Source organism: Cupressus sempervirens, chromosome 1, assembly GCF_028749045.1.
Source record: "Cupressus sempervirens isolate cs-2001-9-10 chromosome 1, ASM2874904v1, whole genome shotgun sequence".
Classification (NCBI taxonomy): Eukaryota; Viridiplantae; Streptophyta; class Pinopsida; order Cupressales; family Cupressaceae; genus Cupressus; species Cupressus sempervirens.
Window position 1 is genome coordinate 866,434,171 of NC_143118.1, and position 17,206 is coordinate 866,451,376.

Consider the following 17,206-nt stretch of genomic DNA (forward strand, 5'->3'; position numbering starts at 1 on the left):
AATGATAAAATGAATTTTTAATGGTAGAGCATTGATAAAATTTGAATCCAGTCAATGTCAAGAAATCAATGGATAAGTTTGGCATCTTAGTTGATCAGAAATGATTTTTTTTTTAGTCAGACCCACTTTGCAGCCTGACTAACTCCTGTCAAATTGATGAAATTGTGCATGAATTGAAGTTCAAATTGCAATTGGTTCATATATGCGGTCTCCATGATTTCTTTCATTGGAAAGCCTAGGCAATGATATTAGAGTAGAGAATATCTAAGGATCAAGTCAAGCATTCATGTTGTCTTCTTTTCACTCATGATTGATTAAATTATTTGCTAGGTATGTGGACCTCAAGTTTGAGCATTTTATTTTAGTTTTGGGTGTATAAAAGTAAAAAACAACTAGCCTACAATTTGTGAGATCATAAATCATTAGAGGTTCATTGGACTAGCAACAAGGCGGTCACATGGGATGTTTTATTGTGTTAATAAGGATCTTTCTGAGCAATAGATTCAATTGAGTGTTTCATACTTTTACCATTGCAATAAATTGTAAAGCTTTTCTCTTCAAAGGGGTATCCCATTCTAATCAAAGATGATAGAGGCACCAATAGATCAAATGCAAAGAATGTTGCACAAATGTAATCATGTGCTTGTTTTTTTTTGTAGCTCACCTCTTCACCTCTAAGCCAACTTGAGAGATAATGAAAATCTAGCATCTTGTAAAAAAGAGAACCATTTTTAGATTGATTAGTTAAGAACACTCCTTTGTCAAATGGGAGATCACTTAAAGGATAACCTGCTAGAATGTGTCCCTTGGGTTCCATAGACATAGGTGTTTAATATTTTATAATTGATGTCAAAGCTAGTTAGATTGCTATATCAAAAATCTATGGTGACAATCTGGAGTAGCTTTCTTTTAGCATCATCTTAGTGGTGGGACTTGTCGTAGAAGCATTGGAAACCATGAAAAAGGAGGAACCCCCATGCTAAAGAGTCACCCACGTGGAGAGTAAGTGGCAAGATAGATTTTTTTGAAGGTAGAGTATCATGCTAAGAAGCCACTGCATATATAATAGAGAAATTTGTAGGTAAAAGAAGCCTCTGTGTGAAGCAGCAAGAAGTGACCATAATAGAGGAAAAATTGTTGAAGGAAGACCATGCCAAAAAAGAGGATGTATCCATTGATGTTGTGTCAAATCATGATTTTATTGAGGAAGAGTGCAAGCATCTTTGGTAGAGTGTAAGATGTGGACTTGTTACTTGACCAAATGTGATTTAGATTGAGGAGGGAAGGCCTTGCTTTGGTTTCACTAGAGAGAAGGTAGAATAGGAAAGTAAGTGATGGTGAAGTGTAAAAATGTTGGGTCCAATAGACATTTCAAGAAGCATTGGCAGTGCTATGTTAAGACTTGGTTCAATTAGCTTGCTCACAAGGTGAGGAGATACTGCTCTTTAGAAGAAGTTCATGAAAATACTTCCCCAACCTATGGTTGGCCCTCTCCATATAGTGGTACATGGGTAGACACAAAGATATAACATGAAAATTCATGCTATGAGGGGATTCGCATTGGAGGAACTTAAGTCAATTGGAATTCCCAAGAAATTAGCTCCAACTATAGGCATTGTAGTGGATCATCATCATAGAAATCATTCACTAGAGGGTCTTCAAGAAAATGTTCAAAGATTGAAGACATACAAAGTGAAGTTGGGTGTCTTTCCAAGAAGTGCTCGTAGGTTTAAGATTGGTGATTCTAGTCTCGAGGAGCTAACTAGTTTAGCCCAAGTACAAGGTACTTATTTGCTAATCCATCAAGAAAAACCATCTACTGAAGTTGTAAAGGTTACTAATGAAATGAAATCCTTTAAAGAATATTCAAAATTGTGCATGGAAAGGATGAAAAAATGAATGGTTCGAACTCATTTGAAGAAGGTAGATGTCTCCATAAAAGGATAAATAGAGCAGACTCACTATTTCAAAGTAGGAAACTCATGGTAGGAGAAAGTTGTTTTCAAAAGATTATCCCACATTCACATCATGGGGGATATTTTTGGTCTTTAAATACAAATCCAATCACTAAGAAAGTGTCTTAAAGACACAAGGCTTGTGAAGCCATAGACCCATGTGGTGGACCCTGACCCAATCACTGACAATTGGTTAATTTTGAATGAGTACACAAGTTGAGGTCATCAAAAAGTTAGAAGCATGCAAGTTGACATCGCTAGAAAAGTTAGAAATGGTGCCAACAAAAGTGAAGTTTCTGGTGGTCACCAAGTCACCACAAAAAAATGGGAGGGTCTCACCAATAGTGACATGGTGAACTCCTGAAAAGTACAGATTTCAGTATGAGACCCACTGATAAATTTGAAACCTGGCAAAGGAAGATGTGGGTGTGTAGTGATGACATGATGATGTGGCAATGACTAGACCAACCACAAGGTACCATGTGGCACAAATTTTGAGGAAGGCTATGATGTGGTGGATTGAGATCTTAGAGTGCTCTAGATGGCAACATGTGGCACATCCAATGGTTGTCACCATTTTGCCAAGGTGAAGATGAATGACCATTAGTATAGTGACATGGTGAGCCAATAAAAATTTGACACATGGTAGTGAGCTAGTGATGAGGTGGCACTGATGTGGCATGATGAGGTGGACCGATGACCAGGTGATGATGTAGCAGAGGATCATGATACGTGTTGCAAGGTTGCTATGTCACTAATGATGTGGCATAATGCTGACTAGGATAGTGACATAGTGACTGATGATATGGCATGAGGACCAATGAGATACTGACATGTGGCACCTAGTTGGAGGGGTATGATGAATGTGCATGAAATGAGCCAATCACATGTTGACATGTGGCAAAGATGGTCAAACCATGTTTGACCTAGATGAAAAGAAAAGGGAAATTTCAAAAGGCAAAAAAGGTTTATTATTTTAAATTTTCTCCTTAGAAAAGCACGTGGGTCAAAATTTTAAATAAAGTTTGATTTATCATATAGTCCAAACTTTGTAAAAGGTTAAAGTTTTGCAATATTTCTTGGCAAGACCATAAAAGGAGGCTAGATTATTAGAGGGGCATAATTGGGGCAATTTTTATTTGAAATAGGGACTCCAATATACTATCAGAACCGGGAGAAGATGAAATTTCTAATTATGGAGCTTTTTTTTGCATAGGTCTTCATTGGTTTATGTTATAAGTAGAAATGTAAATTTTAAGTCTTCTTAGTGGAATTGGTAAAAATTGAAAGTAGAGTTATAGGCTTGGTAAAAGATGGTAAACATGTAATTGGGGTCAATTTTGATCACCTTCAAATCAGTTTAAACCCAAGTTTTTATCAACTTTCATGATACTTTTAGATATTTTTGGAAAATAGAATGGTTTTCATCATTGAACAGGAGATATTTCAAGTTTGTTACAGGGTAATGATGAAAACTAAATCAGATCAAAAGGGTAGAAAGAGGAGAGATGATTTACAGTTGCAAAGGATGAAATTTCAAGTGGACACATGTCATCTTCACAATAGATCTAGGAATTCACTTCCTCCTATATCATTCTCTTTCTTTCTCATTGTAGAAGTTCTAGTTTTTGGAGAAAAACCACTCACTGTTGTGCTACCATTTTTAGTTCTAGTTTTGATGTATTCCCATCACTAAGACACCACATTTTTCTTCAACAATTTCTCTTGTATGAACAATAGTAGGAAAGATAATACAGAAATTTTAGATCTATTAGGTGTTTCTATGTTTTGATTTCATGCATATGAATTCATTATTTCAAGGAAATCAATACATAGAATAGGAAGTGTTGAGTTTCATTTTAAATCTTGTCTTCTTTATCAGTAATTTTTAATGTTTTATGTTCTTTGAGCAAAGAGCCTAGGTCATAGTTTTAGTCCCTTAAGGTTGTATGTTGTTTCATTATTGCTTATAATTCAAGGAGTTATGTAAATACTTCACAAAAATCAACAAGGTTGCAAGTTTATTGAGGAGGATATCAGGTAAGAATGAGATTTAGATTGAACATAGATGTCTATTAACAAGGCGAATGGATAGATTAGATATTTGAAGATAAAAATATGTCTTAGGTACCCGCATGTATGTATTTGATTCATAAAATTTCCCAATGGATTAGGCACTGATCAGTTATTGCATTAATTAGTTCTTACTGTTGCATATTTGGGGCTTTGCTAAACTCAATATTATTAATCAAATGCTTTCCTCCCTTTCATGTTGAAGAGCTAAAAAGTCTAACCCTCACTCAACTTATGAATTGCATTATTTTTCATTTAGCTACTACAGATCTATGTTATTGCATGAGTTAATAGGAGAAATAAGGGTTAAATCTACTTAATAGATTCAGGAAAATGTTTATTGCACTAGTACCATATTAATTGAATTTGAGGTCCACCCACCTAGGTTTTGTAGAGCTTGAAGTACAAGAAGGGTCAAGGCTTATAGTTGGCTCAGTGTTTGAAATGATATGTTAAATATGGGAGTTAGCTGCCCCTAGATATATCTTGTTCTCATCGGGGTAATTTGAAACCCATAACATTTCAAAATACCAACACAAATAAAAGAGTTTCTTATCAGTTACATCATCAATAAGTGTTCTTAGATGATGAAGGTTGTGATGAAGATTAGGTATGTGTTACATCTTCAAAAGTTGGCCATGTAAATTTGAGAATGCCCTTTAAAGAGAAGATTGATAGGATCACTATAGAGATGATTTCCAAGTGCATAGAAATTACAATTTGAGAAATTGAATAGTTAATAATGATGTTTGGAAGCCTTCTGGTATATTCATAAAAGATATTAGGCACAAGATGAAAGATGAAAACAAGAAGGCTAATGTAGAGACAACAAAAGTTAAAGACATTAAAACCAAGAAGTGAGAACCAAAGAAGAATGTTCAATTCCAAACAAATGAGACAACAAAAGAAATTGTGCAAGAAAAGAAATTTGGATCTAATACTATCAAGAAAATAATAGTGCCTACTATTCAAAAATTTTCAACTCCAAGTATTCTTGTGAAACCCATTGTACCTAAACCTATTGATATGATATCTATGTTGTGCCAAATAATGGTAAAGGTACCTTTATTTGAACTATTTAGAATTGAAGAGCATAAAAGAAAAGCCTTGTCATGGTTGGGAGGGATAGGAAATAATAGCAATATTGTAGAACAAAATGCCATTCAACAAGTCCGATTGGTAGTAGAAGATAGTGGTATTATATCTCAAATTCTCCAAATGTTCTTGGATGATTCATCAATAGCATATATAGAAGATATTGACTCCTCCTTTCTCAGTTTGATTATAAAGGGAAAAAACCTAAAAAAATTCATGATAGATTTAAGAGCCTCTAACACCATCATGCCCTTCAAAGTAATGGCAGCCCTAGGTTTAAAAGTAGACACTAAGCAAGGTAGATGTAGAGGTATGGATGCTAGAGAAATTATAAATATAGGTACTATCAATGCTCTACTATTTAAGCTAGTTACATACCCTGAGGTAGAATTGACTATGTTAGTCCTTGTAGTTGATATTCCTCCACACTATGGAATGTTGCTCTATAGAAAATGGTGTGTTGCTATGGGAGGTAGCCTGCACTATGACCTAACTTGTGAAAATTTTCACATAGGAGATAAGTCTATTAAAGTAGATAGAGGGCCAAGGGTTAGTAATATTTTGGGGGAAGAAATTGACAAAAATTCTACTTGTTTCTTAGAAAAAGGTATGAAAACATTCAGAGTTGAGTTAATTATCCAAGAAGTTAAGAAGTTTTTTGCTATGATTGAGCATGAAGTTGAGTGTTGTATGAATTTAGTTGTAATATGGACCATGTATTTTGATGGGGCTAGCTCTAAGGAAGGTTTAGGGGTAGGGGTGGTTTTCATTTCTCCTAAAAAGAATACTTTTAGATACTCCTTCACCCTGAATTTTTCATGCACCAACAATATAGTTGAATATGAAGCTCTATTGTTAGGATTGAAAGTTGCATGCTATAGTTGATTCTGAGTTGGTTATCTCAAAGATAAGGGAAACATATGCCTCTAAAAATAAAAGATTGAAACAATATAGAAATGTTGTCTAGGATTAGAAAGAGTTCTTTGATGCATTCGGTATTTCATGGATAGATAGAACTCATAATAAGATGGCTGACCTATTAGAAAATTTAAAAATTAAACCACAAGATGTATCATTTGCAGAAATTTTATAGATTGAGGTCCAGAGTAGACCCTCAATATCTAACAATATTGAATATTGGCAAGTATTTGAAGATGACAAAGACATTGTAAATTTCTTGTTGAATGAAGATAAATACCATGGTGAAGAATTGGATTGTAGTGATTTTGTTGAAACTATAGATGGTAAAGAAACAATTTTTGGTCAAGAGGTCATACATTAAAGACTAGTAAAATACATAAGGTTATGGTTTTTTTAGAAAAAACATTTGACAACCAAGATAGGGTAAGACCTAGGGCTATAGATTATAAACCTCGAGCTAGAAGAAATAAACCTTGCAACTAATGAGGTCCCCAAGAAAGCTTATATTGGTCAAAATTTGTTAGCTAAAATAAAAAAGCCTTTCATTGACCTACTGAGAAAATATAGACATGTTTTTGCATGGTTGTATGAGGATTTCAAGGCCTATAGAGAAGACCTTTTCCAACATGTTGTATCATTGAAAGAAAATGTAAAACCCTTTAGGTAGAAGTAGAGACTAGCAAATCCCACCTTAGCACCCAAAATGCAAGAAGAACTGATGAAATTAAGAGATGGAGGGATAAGTAAACCTATTAGACATTCCACTTAGGTCTCAAATCTAGTACCTATCAGGAAAAGGAATGGAGACATTAGACTATGTATGGATTTTAGAAATCAAAACATTGCTTCCCTAAAAGATAATTATGGGTTGCCAAACATGGAGGCTATGTTGCAATAGGTAATTGGTTCCGAACTTATGTCCATGATAGATGGGTTCTAAGGGTATAACTAGATCCTGGTGAAAGAAGAAGAGTAGTTTAAGACAACATCTACAACTCCATGGGGAACTTATGTATATGTGAGAATGCCATTTGGATTAATTAATGCTAGTGCCACTTTTTGAAGGGCTATGGATGTAGCTTTCCATGAGTACATCAATAAGTTTATGGTTGTATACCAAGATAACCTTACAAATTATTCCAAAAGGGCTAAAGACTATTGTAGACATTTGGAGAATATTTTTATCAAAGACTTGGAATATGAAGTGTCATTAAACCCAAAAAAATGTACATTTGGGATGATAGAAGGTAGGTTACTAGGACACATAGTATAAAAAGATGGTGTAAAGATAGATCTTGATAGAGTGGTAGCCATTGATAAGGTTCCTAAGCCAAAGAATGTGAAGGGAATACAATCTTGCTTTGGGAAAGTTAACTTTCTGAGGAGGTTTATTACTAACTTTGCTGAAATTAGTAGACCTATTTCAAAAATGCTTAAGAAAGGAGCTACTATCAACTAGGATAGTGAACCTTCATAGGCATTTCAATATATTAAAACTACCATTACACAAAACCAATGCACATATTCTCTTTTGCATCTTTCCATACTGTAGCTACAATCTTGTTACAAAAAAATGAGGAAGGATATGAACAACCAATTGCATTCTTCAATAAATCATTGTAGCCTACTAAATTGAAATATGAGATTAATGAGAAACATGCTTATGCCTTGGTAAAAGTTGTTAAGGCTTTTAGATGTTACTTGATAGGTGCCATTGTCATTGCATTTGTACCCAGTGCTACTGTAAAAGACATATTTTCTCAACAAGAAGTATTAGGTAAAAGATGTAGATGGATCAATAGGATTCAAGAGTTTAACATTGAAATACATATAAAAAAATTGGCGAGAGGTTAGGGATTAGCTAAGCATAATTTGAATGCTAATCAAATAAACTTGGTGATAGATGACTTAAAGTTAAGTTTGTGTGATATGGACCACTATGAATGGTATACTAATGTTATCCATTAGCTACAACACATGGAAGCTCCTCCTCATCTGACTGAAAATGAAAAGAGAAGTAGTTAGTTATAAGCCATTAGATATATTATTGTTTAGAATAGATTATGGTGGAGAAATTTTGAAGGAATACTACTAAAGTGTCTTGATCAAGAAAGGTCAAAAGAAATATTGAAGGAAATGCATTCTAGAGTTTGTGGAGGACATTATATGGCCAAGACCACTACACACAAAGTGATGAGAGTTGGATTCTAGTAGCCATCCCTTTTTAAAGATGCTTAGGTAATGGTTAAAAAGTGTGATGCTTGTCAAAGGTTTGCAAGTAAATTAAAATTTTTAGGGAATACTCCATTAAAGCTAGTTGAAGTTCAAGCACCATTTCAACAATGGGGAATGGATTTTATAGGTGAAAGTTCTCCTAAGTCTAGCACTAGTTATTCCTAGATATTAGCTGCTACTGATTACTTTACAAAGTGGGTAGAGGTGATTCCAACAAGAAATGCAACTAGTAAAGTTGTCAATAATTTCTTGCTAAATAATATTATTTCCAGATTTGGTTGTCCTTAGAGAATTGTGATAGACAATGCAATGTGTTTCAAGTCTGAGGAATTCATAAAATTTTGTGACAAATATGGAATTACAAGATCAAATTCTTCCCCTTATCATCCACAAGGGAATGGATAAGCATAGTCCACAAATAAGAGTTTGTTGAAAATAATAAAAAGGACACTAGATGATAATAAGAAGGCTTGGGATTCTAAGTTGTAATTAGCAATATGGGCTAACAGGGTGAATATAAAGAAGGAAAAAGGAGTAGCACCCTTTAATATTGTGTATGGAATTTAGGCAAGGATGCCTCATAATAACTTGCTAGGACGTTATAATTACATTCAGTTATATGATGAAGATATTATTGATGATATGCAAGAAAGGTTGGATGAGCTTGTAGGACTAGTAGAAACTAGGAGAAAATCATCTCTCAAGAACCAAAAGTTGCAACTATAGGTCAAGACATTAAATGACACAAGAACAGTGAGTAAGAAGTTTGAATCTGAAGATTTGGTCTTCATGTGGAATGCAAGAATTGAAGAAAAAGGAAAACATGGAAAATTTGAGCCTATATGGTTGGGTCCCTATCTAATTGAAGCTTTATAGGGAGAAGATTCTTATATGCTAAAGGATTTATTAGGAAATATTCTTGAGCTACTAGTTCATGGACAGTTCTTGAAGAAGTATTTTTGCTGAAATGCTTGTTTTATCCATGAACAATAGTTTTAGGTTTTTTATACATTTGTATATCCTTTGATCTTTGTATAGTTTCTTGTGCATAGTTTTGTCCCTATTGTTGTTGCTCTCTTAGAGTTGTCAAGTTTTAAGCAAAGTCAAGTTTGTGGTCTACTTTTCCCAGGGATTCTAAGCTCTCATTTGAATCAAGTGTTTTCAATGTCCCAAGACAAAGCCACTGTTGGTCTAATTTTTACAAAATATGGTTTTCCTAGTTCTAGGTATAAAAATTAGAATATTTTCTATGCCTTGCTTGTTAGGGGTTTTGGTTTACTATTTTTGCAATTTTTAAATCCCTTTGAGAAACTTTATTAAACCCTAAGCTTTATGCCCAAGTCTTGTTCTTTTTAAATTTTAATTGGGTGCAATGTTGTTTTGAATTTTGAATATTCCTTTAGGATTTGTTTAAATTACCATTTTTCTAGTGCTTGTTATCACAATTGTTTCCACCATCTGATCTTTATAAAATTTGTGGTGTTCATTATGTCACATAGAGAAAATGTGAAGTTTTTAACTCATGTGACATAGTGACTACTATGAATTGGAATGGTGGTGTTGGAAAGTGGAAAGCAACCATTAGAATTTTGATTGATTCAAACTTTTTTGTGATGTGATTGATGTCACAGTTGTTAGTGCTAGAGAAGGGAGCAACTAGGAAAAGTCAAAATTGTTATCACTAGAGTTTGGTTTTTTGTGACGAGTCACTATGTCATGACTGTAAAATGAAAACCCCCTATTGGTAGTGTCATGGTGCCTAACCGAAAAATACAAAGGGCAAAATTTTTTGAAATAGACAAGCATCATTCCATTCTTAGTTGATAATGAGGTTGTACACTTTCAATACATTGTAAGAGGCATTGATTATAGTAATCATGATGAAAATGTGGAGATCTTCTTGACACCAAATTTTTAATAGTATTAAGGAGGTCACTATGTTATGATTGAGAAAATAAGGAATCCTGTTGGTAGCGACGTAGCAGCTTGATAGAAAGTGGGTTTGCAACAACATTTTAAAAGGTGGGTCCCAACAATCATTTCATCAGCCGCATAATTGCCTTGACATGTTGACATCCTAAAAAGAAACATATATGTGCCATAATTTTCAAGAATATGGGAGGTCACTATGTCATGAGCAGAAAGTCCTTGCTTTCTGCTAGTAGAGACATAGTGTCTAACTTGAAAATATGAAACATGATGGAGCCTAGTACTATGATGTCACAAAAGGAATTAAAATATCAAATTATTTGCTAGCTTATTACGATATTTCCAAGTCAAATAGTGACATGGACCCACATCCAAATGGAAAGAGCATATTAAAATCATGATTGTTGGATTAAAGATGAATCAATGATTGTTGCCAAGTTGCTATGGAGTATTGCACACTATTTACTCAATGTGAGATGGTAACTAAGGTAAAGAATGAGTGGACCCACCATAGCTAATAGAAAATTAATGTAAATTCCTCCCCATCAAATCAAGTTTAGATCAATGATCATCACTTTGTCGCTATGGGGAGTTGCTCATTTTTTAAGGGTAGTGACAAAGCAACCAAAGGGAGCAAAGAAGGGACCCACCATAGTTATATTGAACCATGAATCAAATGCATGCCATCAAATTGAAATGAAATCAATAGTGGTTTCTATGTCACATAGATAACATGCTCACTTTTAATGCATAGCAATGTAGTGACTTGGTGGTGCAGGGGCACCTATTAAATCATCTAAGAGAATCTTGATACCAGATGAAGATAGAGGATCAAAGACATCATTGATTGTTAATTGGGATATATTAAAACCAATAATGGAATTATGTAATAAACAATGTACTTTGAAAGACAAAAGTCATAAAATTCCTAGTAAGGACCTAAGGGTAACATGATGTAAAATGGCCAAAAGAGCCATATGGGGTAGTCTTAGGGTAGTTTAATACTTAGTTGCATTTAATAAATCCATATGACCAATTTTGAGTCAATGTAATAGTTTAGAAAGTTAGCGAATGCATAAAAACTTGTTGGAAATGAGAATGGAGTAATTGAGAGGGGGAGGGGGTGAATCAGTTACCAAAAAACATTTCACAGTCCCTTAGATGTCTAAAATATTGATCTTAGTTACAGATTACTGAAACTTGATAATGTAGCAAATACTAATAATTATTAACAACTGATAACCAAAACAATTCAGCAATCATGAACACTAGAGACACCAGATTTAACGTGGAAACCCAATATGGGAAAAACCACCAATGTAACTAGTTACTATTTTTCACTCTTCTGAAGTGACCCTGTTAGGAGCCAAGCCTGTTAAAGGTTACAAAACACACTGTTAGGTGTGACCCTATTAGAGGATTTAATCACCCTGTTAGGAGTGGCCTTGCTAGAGGTGTTTAGAACAATTCAACTGAACTGTCACCTTGTTAGAGGATTTACAATAAGGCTGTTAAACCCACTCTGTTAAGAGATTTGAAATCATGGCTACAATTGTTAGAAAGTAACAATGAATGATCTAAATATAATGCAACTTATCTTTGCTGATACAGATCTCTGTTCTGCTTCACTAGATTCTCTCTGATCACATAAAAGCTTTGTAGCTTCACAAGGATATTTGATCCTTCAAAAATTCACTTGCACCTTCACAATTCGCACATACATCTTATCCACACATGCACACTTGAATTTGCAACTTGATCCTTCATATATACCTTTCTAATTATCAAGTCGGCCTTAAATACAAGTTAAAATTATTAATAATTATACCGTGAGTCGGCTACATTCATCACATAAATCAATTTTAGCCTTAATTCCACACTTTTCAAAAATCCTTCGATAACCAACCCAGCTCGGTAAACAATGTACCATAATGATCTTTAGTGTTAACCAAGTGAGGCTTGGTAAGCACTGCGAATTGTGCAAAAATCCTTTGGACACCGAATGAACTCGATAAACACTGACTTTCCTTCACTTACCTTCCCAGCCCGGTAAACACTAACTTTTCTTTGCTTACCTTCCCAGCTCGGTAAACACTAACTTTTCTTTGCTTACCTTCCCAGCTCGGTAAACACTAACTTTTTTTTGCTTACCTTCCCAGCTCGGTAAATACTTTGTCATAGTTTCCTTCAATCACCGAGTGAGCTCGGTAAGTACTGAACTTCCTTCGTTAACCAAGTTAGCTCGGTAGAAGCTATCTTTATAGTGTAATATATAGCAACGCTCGGTAGACTCTGTAAACTACTATGCTTACCTTCTGAGCTCGGTAGACTCTGTCTGATGACTGATATGACATTTGTGTAACATCAAAGACAACACTCAATTAACCAATTGTATCCAACAATCTCCCTCTTTGGCATTGATGGCAACACAGCATGTCATAGCAGAATGAAATTTGAAAACAAGTCTTTCTCTTATAGTGCAGCACAATATGTCAACATAATACTTCTCCCTCTTAGATAGAAACTTCTCCCTCTTTTAGTAATCTCCCTCTGTGAAGGAATTATATAACAGAAAGATATGACAGTTTTATTCTCCCTTTACAAATGCTTACAAATTTCAGAATAGATATTACAGTTTTACTCTCCCTCTTTGACAACACATGCCAAAGACAATACAACATAGTAAAAGCTCTTCTCGTATGCCAAAAGTACTCTCAACTGGATTACAATGTACCTTGTGTACAGATTCATATGCAATGACTTCAATACTTTGCTGCATCAACTTGATAGATTTTCAACTTGTTATAGGTTGATGCATCACTTAAAACTTTATTTTAGTGAACTTCAGATAGGGGAGTGACCCCTAACTTACCTTTGAGATACAAGAATGTATCCTTAGGTAATGGCTTTGTGAATATGTCAGCAATTTGTTCCTTTGTATGCACATATTCCAGTCTGATCTCCTTGCCCTACACCAATTCTCTGACAAAATGATATTTTATTGCTATGTGCTTAGTTTTGGAATGCATCACTGGATTCTTAGATATATTGATTGCACTACTATTGTCACAGAACATAACAACTGGTTCTTTGATTTCCATTTTCATTCCTTGTAATAACTACTTAAACCAAACAATGTTGGAACAATTTACTGCTTCAACAACATACTCTACCTCTGCTATAGATTGGGATGTACAATTCTACTTTTTGCTTGTCCAAGAAACCAATCTCTTTCCAAGAAAGAATGCTCCTCCACTTGTGCTTTTTCTGTCATCAAGATTCCCTGCCCAATTAGCATCAGTAAAAAATTTCAGATCCAAATTACCTCCAAATTTGTACCATAGTCCATAATCTTCAGTTCCTTTCAAATATCTCATTATTCTCTTGATTGCCATTAGGTGAGTTTCTCTTGGTTTTGCCAAAAATCTTGCAACAATACCAACTGCAAGAGAAATATCTAGCCTGGTATGAACTACATACTGCAACTTTCCAATCATAGATCTATACAATGTTTGATCTACTTCTTTGGATTCATCATCTTTGGTAAGTTTCAATCCAGTACACATAGGAGTTCCAACAGGTTTACAGTCCTCCATACCAAACTTTTTCAATATCTCCTTGATGTATTTTGATTGAGTAATGAAGATGCCATTCTTAATTTGTTGAATTTGAAGACCAACAAAGAATTTTATTTCACCAAACATAGACATTTCAAATTCCTTGTTCATTTGTTCTAAAAATTCTTTGCAAAGATCATCATTCCCTGTGAAAATAGTATCATCTACGAATATTTTTGCCAAGACAATCTTATTATCTGGTCCTTCCTTTATATACAAGCTACTATTATCATTAGTTCTTTGAAAACCAATCTGAATAAGATAGTTATGCAATCTTTCATACCATGCTCTAGGGGCTTGTTTCATACCATATAGTTCCTTGTGTAATTTGCAGACCATGTTCCTTTTATCTAGATCAACAAAACCTTCAGGTTGTTCAATGTAAACCTCTTCATCCAGTATTCCATTGAGGAATGCTAACTTGACATCCATCTGATAAAATTTGAATCCTTTGTGAGCAGCATATGCAAGTAAGGTTCAAACTCCTTCTAATCTTGCAACAGGAGAAAAATTTTCCCCATAATCTATGCCTTCTTCTTGAGAGTATCCTTTGCATACCAATCTAGCTTTGTTTCTGGATACCTTACCATCTTTAGTCAACTTGTTTCTGAATACCCACTTGGTTCCTATTATATTCTTATCTTTAGGCCTGGGTACAAGAGTCCATGTCTTGTTCTTCTCTATCTGTTCTATTTCCTCATTCATTGCCTCAATCCAACTATCATTTGCCAATTCATCTTTAATACTTCTAGGTTCAAAATCAGTAAGTAAACAAGTATTTTTCAACTTACTTCTTGTCAGGGTTCCTTCATATTTGTCTCCAATGATCTGATCTGGTGTATGATGTCTTCTGACATATTTAGCTAATATAGGTTCTTTACCTCTTGAATGAGTTTCATTGATATCTACTTGTGCTTCAATTTCATATTCAGGTTGTTCTGGCTTGGTTGCTTCAGACTCGGTAGACACTTGCTCGGTAGTGTCTGAATGTTGCTGTGGCTCGGTTTAAACTATTTGCAACTCGGTTACTGAAGACTCAGGAGTTGAGGATTCTTGAGTGAATGGTATACTTGGTATAGTATCAGGTTCAATGTAAAAAAATCTCTTGTAGTCTTCAGGTATCTTTTTGATTTCTTCTTCTGATTTGTCTACAAACTCATCAACTTTCACATGTGCACTTTCTATGACTTTGTGAGTGGATAGATTTAAACATCTATATGCTTTGCTTTTGCAAGAATAACCCAAAAACTTCCTTCATCACCTTTTACATCAAATTTTCCTTTTCTAGATTCTTTCAAAATATAACATTTGTTTCCAAATACTTTTAGATAACTTACATTGAGTTTGTAGCCATACCATAATTCATAGGGAGTCTTGAATGAGTGCTTCTTCAACTGTACTCGATTTAAGGTATGAACTACAGTGCTGATGGCTTCCTTCCAGTATTTGATAGCAATGTTTTTTTCTATCATCAGAGTTCTTGCACAATCCATAATGGATCTGTTTCTTCTTTCAGCTATTCCATTTTGTTCTGGAGTTCCTGGTGCTAAAACCTATCTTTTAATACCTCTTTCAATGTAGAAGTTATTGAATTCATGTGAAATGAATTCACCACCTTTGTGTGACCTTAAACATTTCAGCCTTTTCCCTGTTTCTTTTTCAACTCTTGCCAAATACCATTTGAATTTCTCAAATGCTTTTGATTTATTTCTTAGATACATGACAGTCATCATTCTTGAATAGTCATCAACAAAAGGAATGAAAAACTTTTCTCTAGTATAGCTTTCTATTCCAATGGGTCCACATAAATCAGTATGCACAATTTCTAATATATCTTCAGACTGATAGTTTTTACCTTTAAAACTAGTTTTTCCCATTTTACCAATCTGACAATTCTTGCATAGACCAACCTCAGGTTTCTTAATGTTAGGAATGCCTCTTACTTTCTTGAATTTTCTTATTTTTACCAAATTATCAAAATTGACATGACGCAACCTTTTATGCCATAACCAACTCTCTTCAATTTGAGCAATAAAACATGAGCATTCACCAAGTTCTAGATAGAACAAGTTACCTTTAGTTTGGGTGCCAGATCCTATCAGTTTTCCTGCCTCATTCAACAGTCTCGCCTTTCCATGCATGAATTCTACCTTGAATCTAGTATTTAGTAATTGTGCAACACTTAGCAGATTATGTTTGAGACCTTCAACTCAGTAGGCATTATTACATATAAGTTCTTTGGATAGATAGATTCTTCCTCTTTCTTTTATGAAACGAGGTTCATTATTACCAAACCTCACACTGCCACCATCATAGTCTTCAAATTGATCAAACTTAGTTTTATCACCAGTCATATGATGTGAGCAACCACTGTCTATAATCCATGTATCATTCTTACTTACATGAGAGATAAGAGCCATTTTATCTTCATCATCACTATCAAAGTCATCTTTAACAACAATATAAACAATTTCATCCTCACTATTATCAGAATCCTTAGAATTTTCAGCCATGAAACATGATTTCTTACCTTTGTTCTTGGATGATTTAAAGTCTTTCTTGCCATTCCATTTGTGATCCTTCTTTTCATCATTTTTTTTCTTGTTTGGGCATCTTGCTGCAATATGACCAATTTCATCACAAGAAAAACAGATTAGAGGAACTTTACCTTTGTATTCTCCTCTACCTCTAGAATATTTCTTGGCTAGTAGAGCTTCAATCACTTCGAGACCACTGTCTGAAATTTGGCTTGATTCATTTTCACTTTCTGACTGTGATTCTATCTTCTTTTTGCTTTTCTCTTTGAGTGAGAGCTTGGCTTGAAATGCTGATTCAATGTTTTTGGAGGCTGGAACATAGTTGTCAAAGTTATCTAGTTCAAATGTAGTTAGTCTTCCGACTATGGCCTCAAGATTTATCTTATGATTTGCTTCACACCTTCTTTCTTGTATTGTAGAGACTCTAATTGCATAAACGGGAAGCAAGGTTCTGAGAACTTTGGTTACAACTATTTCTCCTTTGATGTCACCTCCAACTGCCCTGATTGCACTTACACATGCTTTAACTCTTTCAACATACTTTGCAATGTTTTCATCCTCTCTCATCCTCATTTGATCAAATTGTCCTCTTAGACTTTATGCTTTTTCTCTTCTCAAATTATCATCCCCTCCATAGATCTCCTTTAGCTTGTTCCACATGTCAAAGGCAGTTTTGCAGTCCTTAATGTCATCAAATTCTTCATAGCTTAGAGTAGATGCTATGTCTATCATCATATTGTTGTGAGTCTTCTTTTCAGCAATATCATTAACTAACAATGTGCCAGAAGGTTCTTCATATTTTTCTTCAAGGTATTTCAGTCTAGTATCACCAACAGTAGCCAGA

General features: G+C 34.5%; 1 pseudogene; it reads left to right on the forward strand.

Annotated features, from left to right (window-relative positions):
* Positions 1-1,334: 1,334 nt before the first annotated feature.
* LOC149580583 (large ribosomal subunit protein eL13z pseudogene) lies at positions 1,335-1,899 on the forward strand (annotated as a pseudogene).
* Positions 1,900-17,206: the final 15,307 nt, after the last annotated feature.